General features: G+C 40.8%; 1 protein-coding gene across 1 annotated transcript in view; it reads left to right on the top strand.

Moving 5' to 3' along the window:
* The window catches only part of NTNG1 (netrin G1), a 361173-nt gene that overhangs the window by 246092 nt on the left and 92183 nt on the right, over positions 1 to 22898 (top strand). The gene's annotated exons all lie outside the window — the stretch shown is intronic.

Here is a 22898-nt window from a genome sequence, read left to right as displayed (position 1 = left end):
CATGTCTTTGGTCACTTGACATTGTCATGTAATTCACTGATGGCTCCTTTCATTTTTAGTTTTTTTTTTTTTTCTCTGCATATGTTTTGTTTTAAACTGTGTCTATGGCAGTGTCTTAGATTTATTATCTTTTCTTCTGTGTTGTCCAACCTGCTTCTAGTCCCAATTGAGTGTATTTTTTCATTGCAGAAATTGTATTTCTTTGTCTCAAGAATTTTGATTTGAATCCTTTTTGTAACTTCCATTCCTCTAGTTAACTTTTAAACACTTGGAATTCAGTTATAATAACCATGCATAACTATTTCAATGTCCAGTCTGCCAGTGTGTCAGTTTTGAGTTGGTTTCTATTAATTATTTGCATCATTTTCCTGCTTCTTTGCACAACTGGTAATCATTGATTGTATGGTTGATATTGTAAATTATACCTTATTCACTACTGGGCATTTTTGTATTCCTATGAATATTCTTGAGGCTTTTCTGGAATTTGATTAAGTTATTTGGAAACATGTTGATTCTTTGGTGTCTTACTTTTGTGACTTATTAATTAGGCTTGTCTGAAGCAGTCCTTAGTCTAGGGCTCAATAGTACACATGACTGAAGCAAGCCTTTCCTATTTTATCCAGTGCCTCATGAATTCAGAGTTTTTCTCATCTAGCTTGTGTGAACAGAAACTATTTATCGTCCTGTGCGAGTTGCAGACACTCTTCTCCAATCCTTTTGAAAGTTCATCTCCCTGGCCTCCTGTAGTTTCTTCATCGTCATACTCAGATAATCCCTGCGCCGAGTAGTTGAGGGGTTCATGTGCAGAGCCAGAGTTCTTTGTGCTGTTCTCTCCCCTCTAGGACTTTATCTTGACTCCAGTCATCATAGTCTCCTGAACTCTTACCTCCTCCTTTGATCAGAAAGTCCACTGGCCTCACTCTGGGTTCCCCCTTCTATACTATGGCCACAAAACTCTCTCAAAACAGCAAGCCAAGGCAGTGTTTGGACTCAGTTTGATTATTATTTTTTCCTTTCTCTTCGAAGTCTCTGTCCTTCCTTTCCTGGGTCTAGTGTATTGAAACATTTCATATGTGTCATCTTTGCGGGGATTATTTCAGGTGGACTGGGAAGCATTGACCTTGTCACGCCCTTCTGGGTGGAAGTGGAAGTCTGTGTTTTTAGTATGCTTTTCAGTGATTTCTGGAATGGTCTAAAGGGTACAGTTGATCAGGCCTTTGTATATAGTAGTTTGGCCAAAATGCCCCAATTGGATATGAGAGAATTTTAAAATTACTGTTATATTTTAAGCCAAATGTGTTGACATATTTTTGTTCCGAGCCACAAAGGGATCATTCCCCACAACTAAACCCATTTTAGTGCTTCCGCCATCAGATTGACCATCTGACTGGTAACTGATAATAGGCAGGATCTTTAGCTATGCCAAGAAGCGAATGTAAAATTCACTGTTTTAGATGTCAGACAAGCTCAAATCTCAGTCTTTTGGGTAATCATTCTTTTTTTCTTTTAAATGTGTTTCATGCGCTTTAAGTTCATGTATCCAAACCCCTTCTTCCTTCCTATTCACCACTGCCTCCTTTTGAAAGGTGGAAAGCAGAGAGCAGGTGTCTGGTCAGGACATTCTGCCATTATTCAGTTGCTCCTAGCTCATCTCTGCCTAGAAAATAATAATAGCAGTGACAGTTATATTTAAAATGTATTGGGTATTTATGTTGTGTAGGAACTCTTCTAAACACTTTTATTAACTCATTTAATCATCACAACATCCTTATAATAATATTGCTGTTACTATCCCTAATTTATAAGCCAGAAAGCTGAGCCACTGAGAAGATAAAAAGGTTTTCCAAGGTCTCGTAGCTAATTGAAAGAGGAAAGAGCAGATTACAACCAGGAAACCCTGCCCAAGAGCCCAAAATCCTACCCACTCTGCAGTGTTGCCTACCTTCTGCCCAGATTCCCTTAATTCTGGAGTTTACATCTGCCCTATATTCTGTTTTCTTTTTTCCTGAGTTTCTGACATACTTTGCTCCAACTCTCAATTTGTATGATATGGAGATTTCTAGATTTCTAGCTAGTTGTTAACGTATTACCTAGAGTGAACTTTACTGGATAAACCTCTAGTCTTGCTGTTTCCCAGTCACCAGTGTACACCTAAGTGCCTACCCTTTGTATTCTTTTCCTGCTCTTCATATTCACAGTTCACTCAGAACTATGTGAGTAATACCTCTTCTTAAATTATCACAGCCTTTGCCCACATATTCACTGGTTCCACAGCAGAGCCCCATTTAGAAATAACGTGAGTCACGAGGATCAAGGAGATGCTGCTTTGCTAGGGGGAGACCAAAGTGCCCTGAGCCTTAATTGTGTGGCTGTAGGACTCCTCCGGCCTCGCTTGCTGCTTAAAGGGGCTGATCAGATTCCTTGCCACATACCTGTTTTCGCCAATCCTAGACACCTACTTCCTTAAAACAAGATTGTTAAATTTAAAAACACTTTATGGAAGGTTTGAGGAGCACGGAAGTACCATGTCAAGAGTGAAATTCTCACCACGTTCAGTTTTGAATGGCTCCCAGCTCCCAGAAGGTGTCACACAGTGGTGATGTGATGGCGGGGCCAAGGAGAAACATCTTCATGATCTCTAGCTGGAATCCCCAGCCACCTCCATGCCTCATAGTCCAGGTTCCCCACTTTCTGGCTCCAGAGAGGGAAGAAAGACCTCCTTTTTCTCTTCAAAGGCCATGTAATTTTTTGCACAGGGAGATTGTCTGAGAATATTCTGTTCCTTCAAGAGAAATTCCCACCCCTGTCAAGAGAAGTATTGAAAAGTGAAAGGAGACCCACGTGAAAACAACTGTGCATCAGAATACCACATTCCTCCTTGTTTTGTAAACTCCCCTAATACCCTATGAGCAGATGCTTGGGCAAAAAGATGCATGCATCTCCCAAGGGGCAAGTGAATTTTTTGGACAGCATTAATTGTGAATTAGTGGTGGGTCTCCTCAGAGACTTGGGTCTGCAAATGACACACCACATTTACTTCACTAACCAGAGAGCTTATTATCTCAAGCTGAAGCATCTGCATTTGAGTTATTTCACAGGATAAAGACTTTGTAAAGAAGAGTGGGTGGGTATTTGCATTCCATTGTATGAATGAAAAGCTCATCCAAGAGTGCTTCCCAGAACCAAGGAAGATTTTGCCAGATATAATCCACTGCAGATGTTTCTGGCAGAACCCCCAAGTGACAGTTTTGCAACTTCAGTAAAGATTAAAATGCATTCTCTACTGAATATATAATATTTATATTTAATATAAAGGCTTCTTTAAAAAATAAATGAAAAAATGGAATTATTCTGAATGCTTCTGTGAAAACTGAAGCTCAGAGAAGTTAAACATCCCTAAGTCATACAGCTTCTTAAGTGGTGGCCAATAAGTGGTGATTTTTAGGGGCATCTCTCATAGCTCAGTTGCTAGAGGATCCACTTGCAGTGCAGGAGACCCCGGTTCCATTCCTGGGACAGGAAGATCCACTGGAGAAGGGATAGGCTACCCACTCCATTCTTCTTGGGCTTCCCTTGTGGCTCAGCTGGTAAAGAATCCTCCTGCAATGTGGGAGACCTGGGTTCGATCCCTGGGTTGGGAAGATCCCCTGGAGAAGGGAAAGGCTACCCACTCCAGCATTCTGGCCTGGAGAATTCCATGGACTGTATAGTCCATGGAGTCACAAAGAGCTGGACACGACTGAGCAACGTTCACTTTCACTTTCACTCCCCAGGCGAAAGAGTGCCAGCTTCACAGAGAGCGGCTGTGTCAGCAGCAGAAGCATGGCCCCTCTCCTAGTGTCAGCACTTTGTGACCTTTAAGGATATTTCTGATGAGGTGAAAAACTGAGGGCATAACTATGGGAGAACAACAAAGGTCCATCTAGTCAAAGCTATGGTTTTTCCAGTAGTCACGTGTGGATTTGAGAACTGGACTATAAAGAATGCTGAGCACTGAAGAATTGACACTTTTGAACTGTGGTGTTGGAGAAGATGCTTGAGAGTCCCTTGGACTGCAAGGAGATCAAACCAGTCCATCCTGAAGGAAATCAGTCCTCAATATTCATTGGAAAGACTGTTGCTGAAGCTGAAACTCCAGTACTTTGGCCACATGATGCAAAGAACTGACTCATTGGAAAATACCCTGATGCTGGGAAAGATTGAAGGTGGGAGGAGAAGGGGACGATAGAGGATGAGATGATTGGATGGCATCGCCGACTCAATGGACATGAGTTTGAGTAGTTGGTGATGGACAGGGAGGCCTGGCATGCTGCAGTCCATGGGGCTGCAAAGAGTCAGACATGACTGAGTGACGGAACTGAAGTGAACTGAACTGAACTATGAGAGAAGATAAATCCACAGACATAGCCAAGTGATTGCTTTAGGAGAAAGAGCCCTTCCTAAAGAACCAGTGTGTTGGAAGTGATCAAGGTGAAAAAATCAGGGTCCAACACCAAGTCTGGGCTTCCCAGATGAGGCTAGTGGTAAAGAACCTGCCTGTCACTGGGTTCTTTGAGCTATTAATAATGGGTTTGATTCTTGGGTTGGGAAGATCCCCTAGAGGAGGGCCCTTCTACCCACTCCAGTATTCTTGCCTGGAGAATCCCATGAACAGAGGAGCCTGGTGGTGTACAGTCCATAGGGTTACAAAGGATCAGACACGACTGAAGGTGACTTAGCACTCACACACAGGAGCACCAAGTCTAATCACCAACAAAACAGGAACTAGGATGGATCCACAACAATCCTACTGAAAAGTGAAGATTAGAATCTGAGGTACATAGAGCAGAGCAACAGCCTTGGAAGAAAGAGCTACAGCCTCAGAAATCGAGAATAAGGTTTTAAAGGAAGGCACCAATGAAGAGAGCAGAACTGGATGCCCTGCCAATGTCAGGATCACAAGTAGAATGCAGGGGAAGGAGACAAGCCCAAGGTTCACAGATCAGAACAGTCTAGAGACAGAGAGGCTATTCTGGCACCACTGAGAGTATCTTGACAGTCTTAAATCCCTAGAGCCACCGCAGAAGCACCTGTACCACCTGGCGCTGTCTGGCGGGTTGTGGGGTCAGCCTGCTGGCTTCCCAGTAGGGTCCTGACACCAATCAATGGTGACCGCAAGGCCCCACACAGACACCTCCATCGAGCAGAGGGCATGCTGTCGGGCAGATTCACTGTCAGCTTCCTAGCTTACTCTTTGTCATAAAGCTCTTGTGTTTACCAGTGCATTAAATATAACCCTGCAATAGAAAGCCCTCATTTTCATGCTTGAAATATATTATCTAATGGCATATCCATTTGACTTTTACTACATGCCTTTCATTCCTCTAAGTGAGGTAATTGACCTTTACTTTGCTACCCTGTGGATTGAAAGGCTGCACCACACTCTGCATTTGATATTTCCAGTCCTGCAGGAGAGGCAATTTTGATATGCTTTCGTTGCAGTCCTGCACTTCGGACGGACCCTCAAATGAAGGGAAACCTCAAGGCCCAAGACTACTTTCTGGCAGTTATTGTCACCATCATGTGGCTTTTATTAGAAAAAGCACAGGTCACTTCATTTCTAAGACCATTTCTATGGAGTCTAAGGAGCGTGGGCCTATAAGGCTTCTAGAACCTTCCATCTCAGTTTCAGAGGACATATCCTCATTGTCTGCCTTCAGTGGTGTTCTTTAGGGATCCGCAGCATTTTTCAGGTTTGGTTCAGACACCTTAAAGTTTAAAATTGTATCCAAACTATGTAATTTGTAAGAGAGAGAAAAAAAAAGAAAAACTTGTGTTACTGGTAGAAGCTTAGCCTTTTTGTCAGCCAGGGGTACCCAGAAACCCTTTGTGTGATAATTTATGACTGGTGTTAAACAGAGCTCTAGAAGGCAGAGGAAGACTGAGCTTTCTCTGATGCCCTTTTAGCTCTGATGTCCTTTTCACAACCAAAAGGACAACAACAAAAATGATGATAGTGGTGGGGATAATGATGAGGCTAATAAACATTTACTATGTGCCAGGCACTGTTTTTAAATGCTTAGAATATAATAATATATTGTTCTTCATAGGGAGTCTTCCCTGATGGCTCAGCAGTAAAGAATCTGCCTGCAGTGCGGGAGATGCAGGGGACAGGAGTTTGATCCCTGGGTCAGGAAGATCCCTGGAGGAGGAAATGGCAAACCATTTACAGTATTCTTGCCTGGAAAATTCCATGGAAAGAGGAGCCTTGTGATGGGGTCACGCAGAGTTGGACGCAACTGAGTGACTGAGCACATTCTTCATAGCAACCTTATGAATTAAGTAGTTATTATCCAGTTTTACAGATGAGGAAATTGAGGCATATAAAAGTATGTAACCTGCCCAAGGTCACACTGCAAGCAAGTAGTTGAGCCAGAGTCCAAATTGAGGCATTTTGTACTTGAGAGACAGAAGACCTGGATACAAGTTTAGATCCTAATACACTTGGACAAGTTGTGTATATAATGAGGATATTTCACTAACTAACATCTGGTTTCTGGAGAATCCTCAAGTTTGTTCAGTTAGCCTCAGGAGGTACAGGATCCCAGGAGAATTTCAGGAACCCTAGGGAAAGGCAGTCAATCAGTGAAGTCCTGTTATATGAAGAACAAAACTCCATCATTTCTGTGTGCTAAAGACTGAAGATAGGGAATGGCTGTTGGGAGCTCCTTATTCCTGGGAAGCGCGTGATTAATCGCTGAGGGCTTTGACCTAACCATATAATGGTGTCCCTTCCTGGGGTCCATCTTGCAGTCTAGAAACTCTTCCCTGGATCCTTCCCTCTGTCTTCCTAGTTCTGAGTTCCCCCTGAGACACGGATTTGGATGAAAATAGTATATTTGGGGGTAGGGCTTCCCAGTTGGAGCTAGTGGTAAAGAACCTGCCTGCCAATGCAGGAGACATAAGAGATCCGGGTTTGATCCCTGCATCTGGAGGATCCCCTGGAGGAGGGAATGGCAACCCACTCCAGTATTGTTGCCTAGAGAATCCCGGGGACTGAGGAGCCTGGCGGGCGACAGTCTGTCAGGTCACTAAGAGCTGGACGATGGATGCGACTTAGCACATCACAGTAGAGTACATTTGGGAAATAATTCCAGAAAACTGTGAGAGGGAATAAGAAATAAATAGAGCAGAAAGGAAAGTCAATAAAGTTGATGTTTTCAGTCTTTCTCCTTGAGAGGCAAGGAAACTGGAGCATTTAACCTCAAGCATCCAGCCCTCATTGGCTGAAGAAAGTGAAAGTGAAAGTTGCTCAGTTGTGTCCAACTCTTTGCGACCCCATGGACTATATACAGTCCATGGAATCCTCCAGGCCAGAATAGTGGAGTGGGTAGCCTTTCCCTTCTCCAGGCATCTTCCCAACCCAGGGATCAAACCCAGGTCTCATACATTGCAGGCGGATTCTTTACCAGCTGAGCCAGCAAGGAAGCACTGGCTGAAGGATGCTCCTGAAAAGGTGATTCGCCTCTAGCGTGTTCAACTTGCTGGCCACGCACCACACACACTGGGGCGAGAGACCAGGAGCTGGTCTGGCTGTTGGGGAACTGTCTGCAGGGCATGGTGGTGCTTTTACTACATGCTTTTTTCTTACCGAAAATCCTCTCTCCTCTTTTCCTTCGTATCAGATGATTTTGATAACTTATTCAAAGAAGAGCTGAAGTCTTTAGCAACTAAAATCAGGGTAAAAAGCGCTCAGTGTTTAAGTACTTGAAAAAATATTGGCTTACTTTGTTTAAAGTGTTCTAATGTGATTCAGGGAGAGGCAGGCAGGGAAAAAACTAAACAATTATATTCCCATATTAAAACAAGTTTATATCCTACATGTAAGCAATCTCCATATGAGTTTTATCTTTATCTATAAAATGAGAGAGAGCAAGACCTGCTGCTCTCTATCAAACTTGCTATGTAAATGAAAATAAAGCCCCATTAAGAAAATGCATCTTTTGAATGTACATTTAAACACGAGTAAGCTAAAAAAATACCAGCTTATTTGTTATTGTTATTATTTTTTCTGATCCTGTGTTTCCACATTTCCACAATGAGGGTATGAGATTGGATGGTTCTTCCAACAAATATTTTGAAGAGCCTGCTCTACACCAGGCACCTTGAAAGTTCTGTTCAGGAACTGGGATTTAGCCCTACCCTCATGAAGTCCACAAGCCTGCTCCCTCTCCTCCACACTGTAGTACCTCATGGGGCACCAGTGCTTTTTCTCATCCTTCTGTTAAATATAAAACAAGAATTAAAAGGCCTAGTGACTGTGTGGTAGTTAAGACAATAGGTCCCTTCTTTCTGTGGATATTGTTCAATTCAAAGCTTTACTTTTTTGTTTGTTTTAATGTTTCAATACTCATAAATAATATAATCTTCACCACAGAGTCTTATATATTGTAACTGTTTAGTAAATATTTCACAATGATTGATGATGACAGTCAGTTCAGTTAAGTTGCTCAGTCATGTCCGACTCTTTGTGACCCCATGAACCGCAGCACGCCAGGCCTCCCTGTCCGTCACCAACTCCCGGAGTCCACCCAAACCCATGTCCATTGCCTCAGTGATGGCATCCAACCATCTCATCCTCTGTCGTCCCCTTCTCCTCCTGTCCCCAATCCCTCCCAGCATCAGGGTCTTTTCCAATGAGTCAGCCCTTCGCATGAGGTGGCCAAAGTATTGGAGTTTCAGTTTCAACATCAGTCCTTCCCCTGAACACCCAGGACTGTTCTCCTTTAGGATGGACTGGTTGAATCTCCTTGTAGTCTAAGGGACTCTCAAGAGTCTTCTCCAACACGACAATTCAAAAGCATCAATTCTTCAGTGCTCAGCTTTCTTTATAGTCCAACTCTCACATCCATGCATGACCACTGGAAAAACCATAGACTTGACTAGATGCACCTTTGTCGGCAAAGTAATGTCTCTGCTTTTGAATATGCTGTCTAGGTTGCTCATAACTTTCCTTTCAAGGAGTAAGCATCTTTTCATTTCATGGCTGCAGTCACCATCTGCAGTGATTTTGGAGCCCAGAAAAATAAAGTCTGACACTGTTTCCACTGTTTCCCCATCTACTTCCCCTGAAGTGACGGGACCAGATGCCATGATCTTCGTTTTCTGAATGTTGAGCTTTAAGCCAACTTTTTCACTCTCCACTTTCACTTTCATCAAGAGGCTTTCTAGTTCCTCTTCACTTTCTGCCATAAGGGTGGTGTCATCTGCATATCTGAGATTATTGCTATTTCTCCCAGCAATCTTGATTCCAGCTTGTGCTTCTTCCAGCCCAGCATTTCTCATGATGTACTCTGCATATAAGTTAAATAAGCAGGGTGACAATATACAGCCTTTACATACTACTTTTCCTATTTGGAGCCAGTCTGTTGTTCCATGTCCAGTTCTAACTGTTGCTTCCTGAGTTGGATATAGGTTTCTCAAGAGGCAGGTCAGATGGTCTGGTATTCCCATCTCTTTCAGAATTTTCCACAGTTTATTGTGATCCACACAGTCAAAGGCGTTGGCATAGTCAATAAAGCAGAAACAGATGTTTTTCTGGAACTCTCTTGCTTTATTGATGATCCATATTAAATTACTTTAAATCTCATTTCTCATTAAAATGGTCTCATACATTTGGTACAGACCCTATCTCTGAAGATTTAACTGTATCGATGGAAACACTGACTGTCATCATGACAGTATGGATACTGTCTAGTCACTTTTGCCTGACCATATCCTATCTATTGGCTCTCTTCAGAACTATTGCTGTGCTGAATTTCTGTTCTTAGAGTTCTTTGTTTCTCTGCTTTTAACAGTCATAGCAGGTAATATCATGCTCTTTTAGTGGGAAGGTTCCTTTCTACCCCACCCCTCCACATTTTGTCGTTTTGGTCTTTAAACTTCAACTTTTCCGAGGCTTGTTAACAAAAGTAGGCCACCAAATAAGGGGAAAAAACTGAAGGCTTTGCTAGGTGCATTCTTCTCTATTGGATATTATTTTATTTCTCAGAAAAAGGAGAATTAGAAGAAAGCTATTTCCCCCAATTTTCCATACCACCCATGGGAATCTAATTCAATTTTCTCTCAAATTTTGTAGTTAAAAGTATAGAGTACAGTTGCTATAGTGTATTCTTTTGCACAGATTTGACTTTTATTTCTAGTTATAAAGCTATTTATTCAGTCTGATCCATTTTTAATCAGACTCTAATGTAACCATTTGAAGAAATAAGACCTTTGTAAGTGGATAAGTATACACGTTTCAGAGATCTGAAAATCTTACCTGACAATCCAACCTGATGAAGGAATCCTACAGTGTCAGATGGCTTACAGCTCTACAGAAGAACCTTACTGAACTCTGGCTTTGCAGAGCACAGAACTTTAAGATTTTTCCTGCCCTACTTTTCTTTTGTCCCAATGAATCCAAGAGAAAGAGGAGAATTATATTTTTTTAATGCAAGGAAATATGTAACAAATTACCATAGTATAGCTCACATCAGGGACTTCCCAGGTGGTGCTAGTGGTAAAGAACCCACCTGCCAATGCAGCAGACAGAAGAGATGCGATTTTGACCCCTGAGTCGGGACGATCCCCTGGAGAGGCCATGGCGATCCACTCCGTTATTCTTGCCTGGAGAATCCTATGGACAGAGGAGCCCGGCCGGCTACAGACTATGATGTCGCAAAGAGTCAGACACAACGGAAAAACTCGGCATGCACACAATTCAGGTCAAATTGGAATTTAAAAGATAGATGAAAAAAAATTCACTTATGTGGTTCTATAAAGAAAAAAAGAAGAAATCTAATGTAACTGGTTACTATAAACCACAGAATGGGTGAACACAACTTGAATATATCAAAAATATTTAGAATTGGTTTTTAGATCAGGAGTATATTCAGTTTCCCAAAATAAAGAGGCTGTCTTTTAAACAAGGAGTGGCTTATTTTCGGTGCACAAGAGGACATGGGCAGGTTGGTGGCTGGGGGCACACACAGTGTGTGAGGACATCATGAGACCTTGATTTCCTCCTAGCCTCCTGCATGCCTGTCCTTAAAACAGAACTTCCATTCTTATGATTGCAAAGCTTTAAGTCCCTCTAGTTTTTCACTCTTTACCCTAGACAAACAATAGGAGGAAGGGGCAAAGAAAAAGGATCAAAAAGCCAAAGGAATGATTCCATTCAAGCTGTCCTTTTTAAAAAGTTTTCCTGAACACCCTAGATAATAATATCTAGACACATATTATTGGTCAGAACTACATAATTTGGGCAACTTCAGAGGAAGAGCAGCCTGCAAAATGCATAAGTTAGTTTTCTCACATGTTTTATAGAGGAAGGGAATGCAAAGAACTTTTAGATAGCTATGAATTTGCCATACCTGCCTATAAAAATAGCTATAATAATAGCCAACATGTATTGAATATTTGCTATCTACTACAATCTGTGATATACACTTAACATGAGCTGTTTCATTTAATAGTTGTAAAAATCTTGTAGTTACTAATAGTGGTCCATATTATAGATGAGGAAACTGACACTCAGTTGGGGACTACAGCTAGGACTAGAACTCAGGCCCTTAGTATCCAGAGTCCAAGCTCTTAATACCATGTTTCCCTGTCTGTCTTATAAAATCTGGTTCCCTGAACATTGGGTATTTATATTTCTGGGATTGGAGACCCCTAGATATTTTTTTTCCTAAAAAGAATTAGAATGGTTGACTATGTACATATTAAGCATCTAAGATCATCTATAATTGCTAATTGGTCTTGGATTAGTTGAGTTTTAGTTTAACTAGCTCTCTACCTGCCAGTCTTCAGATTGATTGGTTGTGCAGAGGAGAGTGGCAGTCTGGATTGTAATGATTATCTTGTTATGTCTTTTATCCTTCAGCACATCTTGTCTAACCAGATTTCTCTTGGGTGTAGTTAACAGGTCACAGAGCATCATCATATACCCATTCCAAGCTCAGACAATGTATTATCTCAAATTTATAAGCTCTTACTTTCATTTTATAGTCATGGTACTCTAGTCTCCCTCGCAAGCTTTAGAAATAGAAGTGGACTATTTTTAATACTATCTAAAAGAAACAGCATTTAAGTGAATCATGTAATCTGATCTTCACTATGGATAAGTTTAGGGTATCAAGTAAGGTTTAAATGGAATTTTTAGAGGGTATTAAAAATGCCATAAAAGGTTTTCCAGTTCTTGTTTCATCAATTTTTGGACCAAATCATTAAGATACCAGAGTTAATGAAAAACTGATCGGTATCTCAGTTTTTATTGTGCACTCCCAGAGAAAACTGTATGACAGTACAGTTCTCTGCTTCAAAACTCAGTTTGCAAAAATAATTAATTCTTCCAAGAACAAAAGTTAGGAAGTGGAGGTCTCATCGATGAAGGGCCATACTAGGAATTCAGTATACAGTATTGTGAAAAGAATGAGCTTAAGAGCCATATGGAAACCTGCCCTCTGGATTTGCAGGTGGCTTCCCAGAATCCTAACACCCCTCCTTTCATCTGTGTTTCTCATGTAATACAGGAAGCCAAACACAAGTTGAATATTCAGCCTCTTTGTTAGTCTGTTAGTGTGTCGCTGCTTTTAAAAAAGTATAAACCTGTTGGGCTTCTCCAGTGGCTCAGTGGTAAAGAATCTGCCTGCAGTGTAGGAGCTGCAGGAGAGGCAGGTTCAATCCCTGGGTCGGGGAGATCCCCTGAAGAAGGAAATTGCACCCAACTCCAGCATTCTTGCCTGGAGAATCCCATGGACAGAGTCTGGTGGGCTACAGTCCATGGGATCCCAGACAGTTGGACGCGACTGAGGCAACTTAGCACTCATGCAAGCAGATTTCTGCTTCACGAGAAACTCTGACCATCGCATAGCTCATAAAAACACATCTTCTGAAAACGTTTTTGCTTACCAGTGATAAGTAGCATCAGACACTAGATTTTATTTGTGGAGGAATAGGTAGTTGAATGCTGGAAAGTTTGGAGCCCTCTCTTTCATAGTGGGATTAGGGTCAGACCAGCCCCATTTGATATTTGAAGATCTAGCATTTGAGATAAGATTGTGATTAAAAATACATGTAATAATAGTAGTAGCTTATATTTAGTAAGTGCTTATTGCATATGAGTTGCTGTTTTCAGATATAGTTTAAAACTGTGTGTAAGATTCTCTTTAACAGTGCCTTAAACAAAGCAGAAGTTTATTTCTCTCTCCCTGCAGTTGGAAGGTAGATGCTCCAGAGCTGGGATGGTGGCTCTGTTCTACATACCCACCTTGATTCACATTCCTCTGACTGCAGGGGATGTTGTTTGAGAGACCTAGTCCACTACCAAAGTCGATGAGATCTGAGATGGTTTAATATCTTGTACCTGTTCCAGGAACTAAATGAGAAATGGGAATGGGGTGCAGACACAACAGGAGTATCATAGACACCATTCCTATAGTGTGCCATTGGCTGGCCACTCTTAGCTAAAGAAAATGCTGGGAAATGTAGTCTTAATGTCTGTGACCACATGCCTAGATAAAACTGTTCTGGTGTGGAAAAAGAAAGATCAATGAGCAGTTTCTGGCTCATCACAGTGTATCATTCAATCCTCCTAGCAACCACTAAGATAGGTATTTTACTATCCTCAATGTATAGAGGAGTAAAATGAGCTTAAGACTTTGTGCTGGAGCAGGAAATGGCAACCCATTCCAGTATTCTTGCCTAGGAAATCCTGTGAACAGAGGAGCCCAGTGGGCTATAACCCATGGGGTCACACAGAGTCAGACACGACTTCGCAACTAAACAACAAAGCTTCCTGCTAATGCCAGAATACCTAAACCCAGGGCCCAAACTCTTATCCACTGTTTTCTGTCATCTCTCTTAGATAAATACACTATTTCACTTAGTTAATCTTTTTCATTTGTTTAATGCACGATTTAGTGGGTGTTAGTGTATTCAAAAAGTTGAGTAGCCAGCTATCGAATTCCAGAGCATGACGCTCAGGGCCCTGCTCTTTAGCAGTCATTCCCGGTTCAGTCCTCTCCCCAGCTCCAGCTAATCACTTGTCTGCTTTCGGTCTGTACAGCCTTGCCTTTTCTGGGTATTTCACATAAAGGAGAACTTCCTATGTGGCCTTTTGTGTCTGGCTTCTTTGGTTTAGCATAATGTTTTCAAGGTTATCCATGTTGTAGCATGTTCCAGTACTTTATCACTTTGTTTTTTTCTGCTGTATTGTTATCTGCATCTTTATTCATTCATCAGTTGATAAGCATTTGGATTGTTTCCACTTTCGACTATTGTGAATAATGCTGCTAGGAGCATTTCTGTACAAGTTTTTATATGGATATGTTTTCAGTTCTCTTAGGTAAATATCTAGGAACAGAATTGTTGGGTGATATGGTGACTTTACGTTTACTTTTTTGAAGAACTGCCAGACTGTTTTCAAAGTGATTGCACAATTTTACAGTCCTACCAGCAATACATGAAGGTTCTAATTTCTCCACATCATTGCCAGCATCTGCTGCTATCCATCTTTTTAAATTGCCATCGTCCTAGTGGATGTGAAGTGGTATCTCATTGTGATATAATTTGCATTTTTCTAATGACTAATGATGTTGTACATTTTTTATGTGTTTACTGGTACTTTCTGGCCATTTGCATGTATCTTTTTGGAGAAATATCTATTAGATCCTTCATCCATTTTCTAACCTATAAAAGTTTTATATTATATTTAATATATAACCCTTTTATGTTCAGCTTGTGACTACAGCTAGAACCTTTGTGCTAGTCAGATTTAGGCCAGACATTTCCAAACAATATGGTGGAAGACAGAAGGTGTGCATAAGGATCACCCCCACTATTTTAGTTTTCTTATTTGGCAGGACTTTGACACACTGGTGAGCTCAGTAGTTCTTTTCAACTTTTACTGTGCACATAAATCACCTAGAGATCTGGCTAAAATCCAAATTCTTATTCCGTAAGCCTGGGAGAGGCCTGAGATTTTAACAAGCCCTCGGGGTGATCCCAGAGCTGCTGGTCCACAGACCACATCTTGAGTAGCAAGTGTTAGAGAAAAAGTATCAGTATTGCTGCTTAGAACCTTGAGTCTAGTTCTCCTCTGAACCAGTTTGCTTTGTTCTTCTTTGAATAAAGTTATATCCTTGAAAGAGCCCAGTTTTTGGAATTGACTCTTGGCACCACTTAACCAGCAGTGTGTTTCTTTAAGAAAGTTACTTTACTGTTCAGCTATGCTTTCTACATCTGAAAATCACAGATAGTTATGACTCCTGAAGTGATGAAGATAATGTGAAATAACATACATAAGTCATGTATTTTATTTGTATAGTGGGCCTTGGTAAGTGTTGATTTTTTTTTTTCCACCTGCCTTCAAGATAGGTACTGTACCGTTGTTTCTTTAGTACAAATACTTCCTTATCAATGTAGAGACAACGCAGTGTTACCACCCTTCTTCCCTGTATTGCTGTGATTAGAGCGTTTCGTCTTTGTGGCCTGTCGATAGTCTGTGTATGTTTCATCTTCTTTAGTCAACAGGTTGCATGTTCTTGGAGATCAGGACTCTGAGTTGTCTTTTTTTTTTAATCCATGAGACCTTTTACAATGTTATCTGGAGAAATATGTTATTAATTAAAGCTTATGGAGGGCTTCCCTGGTGGCTCAGAGATAAAGAATCGCCTGCAATGCAGGAGACACACTTTTGATTCCTATTTTGGGAAGATCCCCTGGAGAAGGAATGGCAACCTATTCCAGTGTTCTTGCCTAGGAACTACCAGGGACAGAGGAACCTGGAAAGCTACAGTCCATGGGGTTGCAAAGCGTCTGATACAACTTAGCAACTAAACCACCATCACCACCAAAACTTATGGAATGAATCAGCTCATCCAGTAGTAGTAGTAACAAGAGTAACAGTAGAAATTTTAAAAAATGAAATTAACGTTTGTAATATCTTTCTTAAAACGATGCATGGGTTATCTCATTCAGTTGCCAAAACTGTTCTTTGAAGCACATTCATTTGTTGTCCCTGAGGCAGCTGAAGGCTAGCCATACTTAGAAAGACTGCATGCCTTCTCTAATGGTTGCTAAGAGCTGAGTTCTGGAGGCTAGCTGTGCATGGTTCAAATTTCTGCTCTAGATCAAACTACCTGGGAGACTTGAATTTCTTATCTCTCAATATTCAAATGCATCATCTATAATTATTAATAGTGCCAATTCCATGGGATTATTTTAAAGTTTGTATGAAGAAATGTGTGAAATATGCAAAAAGTACTTAGCACAGTGTCAGGTGCTTGGACGCATTTAGTCAAGGTGAGCTCTGTTTATTCCTTTGTTAAGTCACTCATGTAAGCCTCACAGCAAGTAAGTGGCAGAGGCAGAATCTGAACCCAGGCCATCTGATTCAAGTGTCATAACTCATAATCTCTAAGTCATTTTGCTGAGACTCTTCTATTTCAAATAATATATTGAAGTAGAAATAAAAAATTCATGTGTTGAAGTGAAAAGTGAAAGGTCAAGGGGCTGCAGAGGGAGAAAAAGTATGTGAGGCATTTTATAATTTATCACCTTCTGAAAAAGACATCTCTGACTCTGATATTTGTGCTAACTCATTTTCTACAAGCATTTGTGTAGCTAGTGCTTGTCGAAGGCAAAGCCAGGCAAACCAGATTCAAGTTTTGTATTGACAAAAGTTTATGCCCTTTGAGAGGGGTCTTATTAAGGAAAAAACCTTCATTAATTAAAAAATGTAATGATATCTTATTTGTGAAAATAATATATAAGCATGTGACCACATGGCCACATTGTTAGGGTCCTTCTCAAGGTTGTGGAAGGGGCCCCTGATGCTTAAACTTCATTTACTCAGAATGAACCCTCCTGTGGCATTAAAGTAGCCAAACAGCATTTTTGTTTTTTGTTTCACAAAGCCTCAGTTTTAAACTTCTTTGTCTTGGTACCTTTATTTGAAACACTTCTAATAGATTATATGTGCAGACCTCTAACTCACAGGAAACTCTGGGGGATAGCATGCTTCCCAGAATAAATATATTAAGTTATAAAAAAGAAAACAAAACACAGGCAGACTCTATGAGCTTTTCATACCTACTGGCAGGTGGCACAGATCTAAATGTTGGAGCCTTTTTATAAGCAAGATTAAATTGACTCATGACAGCTGGTCACTAAAATACAGGAAATGCAGACCTGATTGAAAGCAAGAACACACTGGTTTTCATTAAGTTTGCATCACAGAATAGAGCTCACTTTTTTTTGTTTTTAAAAGTCTGTCTTTGCAATGCCCTTATTTGACAGTATATGCAGTTTGTCACTCACACACAAGCGGATCTTTGAGGTACAAGCAAGTCAGTTCGTTCCATCTGCAGTGTCTTGGTATGCATTCTATACGTGTAAACAGAATCAGTGAATAGGCTCAGCTTTCCAGAACATCAGATACATGAATGCTAGCAAAGCCTGTTAGGTCTCCATTTGTACAATTCCTCCCCCACCTGAAGTGAAGGCAGACATGGCAGCTGGATGGCCATGGAAATGGATGATGAATCTGTCAGAGACGAGTGGATATCGTGGAAGTCTGCCCTCCACCCTATCACAAGGCTGGAGGTCATAACACCAGGAATTGAGAGCAATCTCCTAGCATTGTGAAATGCATTTTTTTTTTTCTGTTGGAGAAAAAGCCACTCTAGCAAGGGCTCTAAATAAAGGAGTTTAGTGTCTGATTGGAATGGAATGATGAGAATAAACTGAGCTGTGGAAACTGAAAGGGAGCCATTTCCAAATATAGGCCAATGTCGTGATGCCTCAGCGTCCACTTCAACAAGCTCAGCCCCGGCACAGCAGTTGACACAGTGACTGAAGGAGGACAGCCCAGGAACTCATCTCAGTCAGCAGATTTACTGAGCACCCAGGTAGTGCTCTGCCAGACTTCAGCTGAACCACGGTGGCCATCCTTACAGGAAGGAGTTGAAGCTATAAGATGCCCATTCCAGAAAAATGATGCTACACAAATGCTCCGCTAAGTCGTTTTTTCTCTTCTCTAAGTTGAATTCTTCTCATGGGTCCTTAGGCAGTTTTTTTCCCCTGATAGTCTTGTGTTAGGTTTCAGACATGTGCCAAATCATCTGGAGTTCAAATTACATTAAATTGAGCTTATAAGTTCTCACCAATTTTACAAAGTTCCTTTGCCCAATATAAGCTTAGTTGTGAAAACCAGTGTTGAATGCAATTTTCAGCACACATCTTAGAGGGTTTGATTTAGTACAATGCTTATTAATTATTATTATTATTTATTAATTATTATTATTAATTATTCTCTATTTTTAGTCCGTTGCTGTATTCATCATAGTAAAACAGGCACATGAAGTTCCTGCCTTCAGAAAGTTTGGTTGTTGATTAGTCACCTGGTGTTTATTTGTTTATTTGTCAGATATTTTGTAAACACTTATTACATGCCAAGTAACTTGACTCATGCTAGGACTGTTGCAATAAATAAGGCAAATATACTATTGCTCCCAGGAGCTTAAACTCCAGTCAGAGTGACAGAGCAATAAACAATTACAATACAGCCTAAGTCTAGAGCAGAGATGGAGTGGACTTCAGCATGTGACTAGCCTTGCCTTGTGTGTAGGAGCAAGGCTCAGAGAAGCAGTCTCTAACCAGCAGATGGTTTTTGAAATGCCACCGAGGGTCCAGAACTGAGATTTCCAAGTTGACATTTCCAAGTTGACAAGTTGAATAGTAAAAATTATGCAGGTAAAAGAGGTAGAGATATGTTCTAGCCAGATGGAACAGCTTAAAAGTCTACCTGAAGGCAAAGTTTGAAGAACTAATTGTAGAATTGGTAAGTGGTGCAGATAAGAATGGAGAAGGAACACAGGATAGCTTTCAAAGGGACTGGTAGGCCATGTTAAAGATCTTGGACTCTATTCTGAGAATAAAGGAAACTCTTTCAATGGTTCTAAGCCAAAGTGACCCAAATATTTTTGTGTAAAGGAGTGTTTGACTATTGTGATGAGATTGGGCTGAAAGAGGAGTATGAGTGGAGGCAGTAAGTTGTCTTTAGAAGCCATTGGGATAAAACAGATGAACGATGATGGTGCTGTCAACAGGGAAGTGACCATGGCTGGAACTGTGTATATTTTGAGAGTTACCATAAAAGAGGAGGAATATCAGAACTGGGTGAGATGGAGTAAGGACAGATTAGATGTGATAGGAAAGGAGTGAGAGCGGAGGCTCTTCACCAGCTGACAGGAGGTGATGCAAGACACTGAGGCTGAAAACACACAGGAAAGAGTAGGAGGTGGTGGTGGTTCAGTCGCTCAGTTGTGTCTGACTCTTTGTGACCCCGTGGACTGCAGCACACCAGGCTTCCCCGTCCTTCCCTATCTCCTGGAGTTTGCTCAGACTCATGTCCATTGGGTCAATGATGCCATCCAACCATCTCATCATCTGCCTCTGCCTACTCCTCATGCCCTCAATCTTTCCCACCATCAGAGTCTTTTCCAATGAGTCAGTCACTTCTTCGCATCAGGTGGCCAAAGTATTGGAGCTTCAGCATCAGTGAATATTCAGGACTAATTACCTTTAGGATTAACTGGTTTGATCTCCTTGCAATCCAAAGGACGCTCAAGAGTCTTCTCCAGCACCACAATTTGAAATCATCAATTCTTCGGTGCTCAGCCTTCCGTGTGATCCAACTCTCACATCTGTACATGACAACTGGAAATGCCGTAGCTTTGACTAGATGGACCTTTGTTAGCAAAGTAATGTCTCAGCTTGTCAATATGCTGTCTAGGTTTGTCATAGCTTTTCTTCCAAGGAGCAAGAGGCTTTTCATTTCATGGCTCCAGTCACCATCCACAGTGATTTTGGAGCACAAGAAAATAAAGTCTGTCAATGTTTCCATTTTTTCCTCATCTGTTTGCCATGAAGTGATGGGACCAGATGCTGTGATCTTAGTTTTTTGAATGTTGAAGTTTAAGCCAGCTTTTTCACTCTCATCTTTCACCTATGTTGGGAAGCAAAGCCAAATAATTCCATTTTGGATATGCTGAGATTGACATGCCTAGGAGAGAGAGATGCATGATTGAGATTACAGTACCAGGGGCTTATCAATATGTTAATCAGATAATCTTTACCTGGTGATAATGGAAGGAGAGAGTTCTGTGGATTCCTATCAGTAACAGAGGATTTGATTCTCCTAAAACGTTTCCAAATGTTTGAGTTTATTTTGCCTATGTTTACTTTTTCTAGGGAAAAAAATGATGAAAATCTGCTTTAAAGTGCCTATAAAAATCAAAAGTAGTTACGGACTACAGAGGAAATTGAAGGGACAACCTAGATAAGAGTGCCCAAGGAGAGTCACATAGGCTGACTGTGTGGTACAGAACCCAAAGAATAGCGCATAAAGAGAACAACAGAAGAGGGTTCTGAAAATGACCATGAGAATCCAGTGGAGAGAGTGTGTCAGGGGAAAAGGGAGTGGTCCCACAAAGTCAAATCCTCATAAGAGGTTAGATAAGGCAAGGAAAAATATACATTGGATTTTCACCTAGAGGTTATGGGTGATCTTGCCAAGAGAGGCTCTGATTGGTTGGAAACAGTTATTGAGTGGGAAAAAAGGAAAATGAGATGGCAAGTGTAGAAAACTCAAGAGGAAAGAGAGCGCTAAAGTCATAGCTAGAAAAGGCTAGAATACAAGGTGGATTTTTTTTTTTTTGCTTAATATGGGAGAGATGCAATGAATAAAAATTCTAAAAGCAGAAAGAGCCTTAAATAACAACCAACCAAAGCAAACACACAGAAACATTTAAGGGAATCAGAAGCTTAAAGATCCGGTGTCTACAGTGGGTAGGCTAGATATCAGGAAAGAGTTATGAATAGGGTTAAGCCTTGAATGATTAACAAGTTTTTGGACAGGTGAAGATGAACCATTAATTGAAAGAAATCTGGAAAAAAATAAGACTAAATATTCATCTATTCTTCTTTCACTTCCTTTTGTTATTCAAATAGTATTTTCTCAGCAAATATAAAGTCTTTAGAATAAAAATTGCTTATATTCAGAGAGTAACTACCAGTATAAAAGTATTAGCAGCTACAAGATATATAATCCAGTTTACAATTACTACTTGCATTGCTGGTCTTCACACATGAAACTAGTATATTCTTTGGGGTCACATTGTTCATTACCTCATTTGGAATTTTTAACACCAGATAGGGTGCTAAATCAATGTAAGCTGGTGCTTCTATCACTTAGGTTTCTAACATATTCCATATTTATAAACAGAGCCATAAATAAAGGTGCTAATGGAGAAGGAGAAAGATTATTTAATAAGCAACTTAGCACAAGTAACTCCCTGCCTATAGGAGATTTTTATAAGACCTAGCTCATAATTAAATACTGTCTGTTTCAGTTAACTGAATCTTTTCTCTTTTTGAAAGATTGGAAGAATGTTAATTTTAAAGATTTTACTTTTGTGTTGATGATGAATCAGTTCAGTTCAGTTCAGTTGCTCAGTCGTGTCCGACTCTTTGCGACCCCATGAACCACAGCACGCCAGGCCTCCCTGTCCATCACCAACTCCCAGGGTCCACCCAAACCCATGTCCATCGAGTCCATGATACCATCCAACCATCTCATCCTCTGTCATCCCCTGATGCTGAATAGCTATCATTTAAATAGTAGCCTTTCAGCTTATTATAATATATACAATATATATATATTATAACTATACAGAGGGCAGAGTGTAGTTACAGGTACTACAAATTGTAGTAGATCCTGAGGAAGCCAAGGCTAGGTCTTACCCAGGGAGGTTTGCATTGGTGGCCATTGCTTTAGGAGCTATACCTTTTAGTTAGAGGGGAGCTTGACAGCTCTCAGGAATAATCTTAGCTATTCCTTTGCTTCCTTGCCATAAATATGGATCAGTATTCCAAACAGACCATCAGTGCACAAGAAAGAAGGTTAGATATTGCTGTACAGACATCATGGCTTCCCAGGTAGCTCAGTGGTAAAGAATCTGCCTGCCAGTGCACGAGGTGCAGTTGACATGAGTTTGATCCCTGGGTTGGGAAGATTCCCCTGGAGGAGGAAATGGCAACCCACTCCAGCGTTCTCACCTGAGAAGTCCCATGGACAGAGCAGTCTGTTGGGCTAAAGCCCATGGGGTCCCAAAGAGTCAGACATGACTTAATGACTGACCACACACGTTCATGCATATGTACAGACATTATAGAGACCAACAGCAGTTGTTAAAGTATCTTATTTTCTTGCCTAAGAAAGAGTATTGTTACTTTCCCCAATTCATGACTTCTACCAAAAAAGGAACCAAATGTCTTTGTGAAATTTGACTTTTTATATTTTTGTCCTCATCCCTGGAAAAGATAAGACTAGTTTAAAGATGCACACACACACACGTATTCTCAGGTCCTGACCCTGACAGATCTTGGCCCTTTATTCCCCAGGTCTGTGTGTCCACGTTCTTTCCTTTGTATGGACACTTCTCTTCCCATATACGTTGTTCTGACCTCTGGTCATAGACATTCTGTCAACCTGGGTTTAACTTCTCCAGAGGGTGCAGCTTGTGTTTTGTGTGTTATAGTTTATAACCTGCTGCCTCAACAAATATCAAGTCTGACTTTGCAATTTTATAGTCAGAGACTTTGGATGTGGGAATGTATTTTGTGAAAATCGCATATTCCATTGTTGCCTCTCATATATCACAGTTTTATTCACGGCACCAAAGGGAAGACTTTGGCTAATGACCTCAAACCCCTGCCACACATAACTTTTTCTAGTGTTCTAAGCACTTTTTTTTTTTTTCTGAGTCATTTGACCCATTTATGTGAGACCTTTGTGATTATTTTACATGAGT

This window comes from Budorcas taxicolor, chromosome 3 (genome assembly GCF_023091745.1).
Source record: "Budorcas taxicolor isolate Tak-1 chromosome 3, Takin1.1, whole genome shotgun sequence".
In the NCBI taxonomy this organism is placed as follows: domain Eukaryota; kingdom Metazoa; phylum Chordata; class Mammalia; order Artiodactyla; family Bovidae; genus Budorcas; species Budorcas taxicolor.
Note: the sequence above shows the minus strand (reverse complement) of the source record. Positions and strands in the feature narration are given on the sequence as shown.